General features: G+C 46.8%; 1 pseudogene; it reads left to right on the top strand.

Annotated features, from left to right (window-relative positions):
* Positions 1 to 445: 445 nt before the first annotated feature.
* LOC128053176 (60S ribosomal protein L15-like) overlaps positions 446 to 8,200 on the top strand; it is a 28,237-nt pseudogene continuing 20,482 nt past the window's right edge.

The following is an 8,200-nucleotide window of genomic DNA, read 5'->3' as shown; positions in this document are numbered from 1 at the left end:
AGGAGAAGGGAGCCCGAGAGTGTTTGTGTGAAGGGTAAGGAGAAGGAGGAGAGACAGATGTCAGTCCCAAGCCTCTGAGAGGGTGAAAGCAGAAATGTTAGTTGCTCAGTCATGTCCAGCTCTTTGCAACCCCATGGACTGTAGCCCGCCAGGCTCCTCTGTCCATGGAACTCTCCAGGCAAGAATCCTGGAGTGGGTAGCCATTCCCTTCTGCAGGGGATCTTCCCAACCCAGGGATCAAACCCAGGTCTCCTGCATTGCAGGAGGATTCTTTACCATCTGAGCCACCAAGGAAGCTCCTCTGAGAGTGTGGGGACCCATAAAATTAGTGGGTTACATTGAGGGCAAGTTGGGGAGCTATTGCCACAGCCATGGTAGTGTATGGCCTCGAAAAAATACATCAGGGTGGGTACTTTTTGAGGTTCAGCCTCCTTTTTGTGTGAGGATGAAGCTAAGTCAGCCTGCGGTGCTGAGGCGCAACAGGGCAACCTGCTGTGGGGCTGGGACCCCAGGGCACTCGTTCAGAGAAGGCGGCCGGCAGGAGCCCAGAACGAGGTGAGGGTTGCCACGTCTGGTTCTGGCCAGGCCCAGAGGACCCAACCACGGGTCCCACCAACACCTGGGATGCGGAGGAACTCTGGATGATGCTGTGTGGATCGGGGAATCCCAGCATCTCCCCAAATCTCAGAGACACCTCCATCCCATACCTCTGCTTCTGTTCACCTAGAAACACTTCAAGAAAGAAGCGGGAGATGGCATCTTAAGTATCTTTTCCAAAGAGAGACTTGGCATTCCCTACACGTGCTATTTCAATTACTGCACTGAGCTATGCTTTTAACAGACGTGAACATTAACTGAATTTATTTTTTTATTAACCAGACTTATGAAAAAGACCAATGTAAAGAAATTACATTTCTTTCTGCACATCCCCATTGGAACGTGTGAAATAGTCCACTCACTGTTGGTATTTGTAAAGCAGAAAGAAGAGTATGGTATAAAGTAGGATGTACAATTCTCAGTTCCCCTTTCTCATTCCCCCCCCACTTTCTTGTGCTTCGAATGTTTTACAAAGTCTGGAGAGAACCGAGGGCAATGTTCTGAGGCTCCAAATCTGTGCGATTGACTAGGTGAGGCTGCTGCTAACACACTCGAGATTAGAATGGATTTGAAACTGGAACCATGATTAAAACTCCATTTCGGACAAGTAAGAAGAATATACATTGACGGTGGAGCAGACAACCAGTAAAAAAGACTGAGAAACAAGAATGTTGCTCGTAAAGTGTTCAGTTGAGAGAAAGCAAGACAAAGTTGTGGAAGGTGAGGAAGAGACAGCTTCAGGAATTGGTCTGTGACAACCTGGGTCAAGTTAGCTAATTAGTTATTAATTCATGCAACAACAATTAAGTGCTCTTCCTGTGCCTGGCGGGGAATTAGGCTCCGGGGATATAAAGGTGAAAAGACAAAAGCTGCAAAGTCGTTGGCAGCTTGCCAGTTTGGGAGAGGTCACTGGATTTTGCCCCCAGAAAGTTTTGTTGTTGTTCAGTCGTCCAGCCGTGTCTGACCCTTTGCGATCCTGCAGCACGCCAGGCCTCCCTGTCCCTCACCATGTCCTGGAATTTGCCCAACTTCACGTGCATTGCATTGGTGATTCCACCCAGCCACCTCATCCTCTGACACCCTCTTCTCCTTCATGCAGTTTTAACAAAGTGATGGGATCGGGATAAAGCCACAGCAGCTGAGGCCTGGCTGGAAGGGAAGAACTTCCTTTAACACAATTTTGGGTGAGATGCAGGAAAGCACTGGGCTTCTTAGGTGGCGCTAGTTGCAGAGAGCCCGCTTACCACTGCAGCAGACATAAAGAGACGCGTGATTGATCCTGGGGTTGGGACGATCCCCTGGAGAAGGGAGTGGCAGCCCATGCCAGTATTCTTGCCTGGAGAATCCCATGGACAGAGGAGCCTGGCAAGCTACAGTTCATGGGGTCACAAAGAGTTGGACACGACTGAAGTGACTTAGCATACATGCAGGAAAGAAGTGGGGACCTGTGGAATGCATATTGGGAGGCAGAATGTCTTCGGAAAAGAAACAAGAGCATGTGTGTAAACTGAGAGGATAAGGCAATGGATCGAATACGATTTTTCCAATAAATATTTATGGACTAGCTTTTCTGTGTCAGAGACTGTTACTGGGTGAGGGGACATGGAGCAGAACAGCAAAACCCTGTCCTTAGGGGCCCCATTCTAGTGGGGGAGACAGACACATGCTCTGAACATGTGAAAACATTTTCAGATTTGGGGAAGGTTATAAACAGCCTACAAGGCTGGTGATGTGGGAGAGGAGCCCTTTGTCCAGAGGCCAGGACCCCTGTGGATGCCGAGGCCGGGATGAGGGGGAGGAGCAGCTCCCAGGCACCCAGGTGAGCAGCCAGGGAGTGGGGGGAGGGGGTTGGGGGTGACGGGGAGGTGGGTGGAAGAGAAGGAAGGACAAGCAGGAGCAGGGCTGCAGGAGGGGAGGTGAAAACACAGGCAGGGTCAGCTCACCCTTGGCTAGTCAAAACAAAGTGTTTGGCTTTTGTTTTAATTTCAGTGGGAAATGACTGGAGGTTTGAAATAGAAGATGGATTGTTTCCCCTTGTTGGCTGTTAATGGAAAGAGTCTGTTGGTATTGCAGGTAGGGGGACCCCTCGCAGGGCCCAAGAGGGGGCTCTTGTCTAACTTGAAAATGAATTATCTGAGGAGACACGGGTGCTGCCAAATCAACGGACTTCACTGGGAAGGAAGACCTGGGCAGAGAGTAACACGGTAAGGGAACCCAGGGGTACTGCTCAGCCATGTGGCTTGCATTCTTGGGTTTCCTAAGTGGTGCCAGTGGTAAAGAACCTGCCTACCTATGCAGGAGATGTCAGAGACGTGGGTTTGATCTTTAGGTCAGGAAGGTCTCCTGGAGGAGGGCATGGCAACCCACTCCAGCGTTCTTGCCTGGAGAATCCCACTGACAGAGGAGCCTGCCAGGCTTCAGTCCATAGGGTCACACAGAATCGGACATCAGTGAAGCGACTTAGCATGCACACACAGGATTAGTTTCCGGGTTGCTGTTTCTGACTGATCACTCTGACTCAGGGTCCTTCCTGGTGGCACACGCCTTGCTCAGACAAAATAGATTCCAGCCAGAGGATTCTAGGAGGTGGTAGGACACGTGGTGTCTCCTTTTGACCTTTCCTGAACTCTTTGGGGTGGTGCTGGCTTTTTAGTTCCATGCTCCTTACTAGATCCTCCTGTCGTAAAATAACTCACATGAACGGTTACTGTGGTGCCCGGCCAGGGTGGGTGGTTTCAGTCAGTGTGTTTCCCCCAATATTGGGACAGGAGACGCAGCAGTGAGAACCCTCAGAAGGTGGGCATGGTGGGTGAGGCCTGAGTGCCCGGCCTGGACCAGGCCCAGGTTTTGGGCACCAGGATGTTGCCAAGTGGTGGCATTTAGGACATTTTGGGATGGAAGGCCATCAGGAGACCGGGGGAAGTCAGAGGTGGGGTTCTGTCCCAGCCCAAGGGCTGGTTTAAGGCCTGGAGCTGGAAGGCTGGAGAACCAGCAGAGCTGATGTGCTGAGGGTGGCAGTGAGCCGATTCACCCTTCCTTCCGCTTCTGTTCTCTAGGGGCCCCTGGGAGGCTGAGGGTGTCGTCCTCACACGGATGTGCGTGCCTTTCCTCTTTACACAGATTCAAGTACTGTTCGGAGAAGGCAATGGCAAGCCACTCCAGTACTCTTTCCTGGAAAATCCCATAGATGGAGGAGCCTGGTAGGCTGCAGCCCATAGGGTTGCAAAGAATTGGACATGACTGAGCGACTTCACTTTCACTTTTCGCTTTCACACATTGGAGAAGGAAATGGCAAGCCACTCCAGTGTTCTTGCCTGGAGAATCCCAGGGACGGGGGAGCCTGGTGGGCTGCCCTCTATGGGGTCGCACGGGGTTGCACAGAGTTGAACATGACTGAAGTGACTTAGCAGCAGCAAGTACTGTTGAAGAATCAGCCTCACACACAGACACCCAGAAATAACGTTTTCCCAGCTATGTGGGCATCCCTCAGCATAGTCAAGTTGACACATTAAAATTTATCCTCACAGGAGGATGGAATAATTGCTAAAGCCCTCAGAGGAGGTGGGAGGCATGGGTGTGCATTCACAGGTGTGTGTGTGTGTGTGTGTGTGTGTGTAATAGAGATGCTTTGGTTTATTTATTTTTTTCCTATAATTTTATTTATTTTCGGCCATCTGGGTCTTTGATGCTGAGCACAGGTTTTCTCTAGTTGCAGTGAGCAGGGGCTACTCTCTGGTTTTGGTGTCTGGGCTTGTTGCCATGGCTTCTTTGTTGCGGAGCACAGGCTCTAGGCAGGCTGGCTTCAGCAGATGCAGCATGTGGACGCTTGCAGCATGCAGGAGTTGTGGCACCTGGGGTTAGTTGCTCCTCGGACTCTCCCCGGAGCAGGGATCGAATCCATGTCCCCTGAGTTTCTTAATCAGGGAAGTCCTGTTTTATTTTATTTAAAAAACTTCCCCCCCGACCACTAGCTTTGTTGAGGTATATAATGAACAAATATAAGTAAGGTTCTTCAAGTGTACAATGTGATGATTCGATAGGTGTATATATGGTGAAAGATATCCCCCCCATGGAGTTAACATAGCCATCACCTCACTTATTTACTTATTGCGGGGGTGCGGGTTCTGATGAGAACATTTCTAATCTACTCTCTTGAAGAAGTGAAGTGAACTGAAGTTGCTCTGTTGTGTCCGACTCTTTGTGACTCCATGGACTGTAGCCTACCAGGCTTCTCCGTCCCTGGGATTCTCCAGGCAAGAATACTAGAGTGGGTTGCCATTTCTCCAGGAGATCTTCCCAACCCAGGGCTCGAACCCAGGTCTCCTGCATTGCAGGCAGATGCTTTACCATCTGAGCCACCAGGGAAGCTCTAGCAAATTGCAATTACGCAACACAGGGCTATCAACAATGGGATGCTTCTTTTTAAACTTAGAGGAGGGATACATGAATGAAGAAACTCTGGTGAATTCCTGAACTTCTCTGAGTCTTTTTTTTGTAGATCAGAGAATTACCCTTGGGATTAAATCGCTTTCAAGTGCTAAGGGCTTGGCACAATGCCTGGCACCAGAGCAGACAAGTAGCCAGTAGATTGTACACATGGGGAGAAAGATGCTGAAACAGCGCAGAGGAAGCTGAAGGGCTTCTTCCCCTAGGAACAGTATTGTCCTGGAGAACCACTTGAGGGACTTCTCTGAGAGTGAGGACCTGGAGGGAGGAGCAGGATGGGGTCAGGAGGAGAATGATAACATTTAGAAAGCTGCTGGGGAGGAGGTCAAGGGCGGGGGTCAGGAACTGCTAAAGTTGCTAAGGTTCTTGTTGCTCTGTGGTTCAGTGATATTTTTTCCCTGGAAGTATTTTTTTAAGCCAACAGTTGTATCCAAAAGTGAAGTCTCTCTGTGCTGATTCCAAGAACAACAGAAGTCATATTACAATCATGACTTGACAGGAAAGCAGTACCCAAGAGAGCTGGCCGGGGATGTGTTTGGGAGGGGCTCCCTGCTCATCCCCCAAGCCGACCCGAGTCTGGTCCAACCTGAAGACTCTTACCTGGAAACAGGACCTTACCTTGGAAAGGATGGCCTTGGTGATGCTGACGGTGGCCATGCCTGTTTACTTCTCCGTCTCATCCATATGTGTGTCATGCCTGATCAGTCGCTCAATTGTGTCTGACTCTTTTCTACCCTTTGAACTGTAGCCTGCCAGGCTCCTCTGTTCATGGAATTTCCCAAGCAAGAATATTGGAGTGGCTTGCCATTTCGTCTTCCAGGGCATATTCCCTACCCAGGGGTCCAACCCAAGTCTCCTGCATTGGAGGCAGATTCTTTACCGCTGAGCTACCTGGGAAGAGCTATGGGATTTGGTTACATCCAGTAAGAACCTGAGGAATAGCCATTGATATGTAATGTTTTGCTATACAGTTTATATGGTGCAAGATCCACTTATAATATTTTTTGATGGATCTAAATACCCAGTTCATTCTTTTTTCCTTTTTGCCATTTAAAAACATAATTTGAAAGCATAGAATATGTCTATAATACTCCTATCCTAAAAAATTACTTAAACTTTGTGCTATTTTTCTTTGTAACTAGTTTTCCTTGCTCAACAAAAATAGGTAATTTCACCATTAAAATACTATGCTTTTATTTTCCTAATGTCCACTGTCTCTGAAGTCATTAGGTGAATTAAACTTCTTTTGCATGTCTTGTTTTCTTTATATAAAAAATAAAATATACAAGTATTTTCATGTAGCTGTTAATAAAAGAAGTTAATTTAATCCTTTGTGATACTGATTTCACAATGTTTCTTTTCTATAAACTGCTGTTGCTTGTTTTAATGAAATAACCTGTGAAATTTCCTGAAGTACTGTTATTTTTCTTTCTCTTCCTTTTTCTCACGTACTTTCAAATTTAGTTTGGAAGTTAGCAGCATCTTTATTTTGGTAGCTAACTGTTAAGGTTCTTATCCTTAAAAAAGTTTTCTTACACAGAAATTAAAAATCCAGAATATAATTATGGCTTTAGACTTGCATTTAAGTTAGGAAGCAGTATCTATTGCTGGGACTTACCTGGTGGCTCAGACAGTAAAGAATCTGCCCACAATGCAGATAACCTGGATTCAATCCCTGGGTTCAGTCCCTGGGAAGATCCCTTAGTGAAGGAAAAGGCAACATACTCCAGTATACTTGTCTGGAGAATTCTGTGGATAGAGGGGCCTGGAGGGCTATGGTTTATGGGGTCTCAAAGAGTTTGACTTGACTGAGTGACTAACACACACACACATATCTATTGCTGATCAGTAGAGGACGATCTTCACACAAGTAGCTGTCTTTGACTTTTCTTAGAAAGTGACCTTTTCCTGTTAAATGGCTATTATTAGGAGAGTCTTGAGTAGAGATGGAAAGACACTGCATGGGGTTTATTAATGAGGCTTGCTGATATTAAGTCTAAGAAATTTACATCAATATTTCAGATGTTGGTTTGAAAATCTGATCAGAGGTCAATGTAATTGCAATCCTTGCACCATCCAGACCCCTCCACTGGTGCTGTGACTCCTGGCAGGCCAGGTGGCTCCACTTTCTGGACTATTCCTCTTCAGTTTTATCTGAAGTTGCATGTTGTCTTCTGTAGGAATAGAATAGCATCGGGCTTCCTCAGTGGCTCAGTGGATGAAGAATCCTCCTGCAGTGCAAGAGACACAGAAGCACAGGTTCGATCCGTGGGATGGGAAGATCCCTTGGGGATGGGAACAGCAAGCCACTCCAGTATTCTTGCCTGGAAAATTGCTTGGATAAAGCAGCCTGGTGGGCTACAGTCCAAAGTGTCATGAAGAGTCAAACATGACTGAGCAGCTAAACACATATAATAAACAGCATCTATGCACTGAATATCATGTCTGTAAACATATGCCACCACATGAGCAAACTGAAAAGCAGTTGACTTTGCCAATTACCAATGCTTTAATTTATATTATAACACTATTTGCTTTAAGTATTTTTAAAATTTTTTCTTGCGGTCTTTGGACTGTAGTCAAATTCTCAGTGGAAATGATGCAAATATTATATTGTACTGAATTTCTATGCAAGTTAAATTTCCACTCTTGGAAAAGTTAAAATAGCCATTGCTTTTGGGCAATCATTTTCTCTTGATGGTTTTATAATTTAGGCTTTAAATTCTGCTTTAGTGATCACAACAAAATGTACTTTGACATTTGAACAATGACAGCATATTAGTTTTTTTATTTTTTTGGCTGCACCACACAGCTTGTGGGAATTACCAGAGCAGAGATCAAACCCATGTCCCGGCCATCAGGGTATGGAGTTCTAACCACTGAACCGCCAGGGAATTCCCCAGTATATTTGTTATTTTAGAGAACATAGGCTAAGGATGGAGTTCAGTTCAGTTCAGTTCAGTTCAGTCACTCAGTCTTGTCTGACTCTTTGCGACCCTATGAATCACAGCACGCCAGGCCTCCCTGTCCATCACCATCTCCCAGAGTTCACTCAGACTCATGTCCATCGAGTCCGTGATGCCATCCAGCCATCTCATCCTTGGTTTTCTCCTTCTCCTGCTGCCCCCAATCCCTCCCAGCATCAGAGTCTTTTCCA

This window comes from Budorcas taxicolor, chromosome 9, assembly GCF_023091745.1.
Source record: "Budorcas taxicolor isolate Tak-1 chromosome 9, Takin1.1, whole genome shotgun sequence".
Classification (NCBI taxonomy): domain Eukaryota; kingdom Metazoa; phylum Chordata; class Mammalia; order Artiodactyla; family Bovidae; genus Budorcas; species Budorcas taxicolor.
This window is presented reverse-complemented; position numbering and strand designations above follow the sequence as displayed.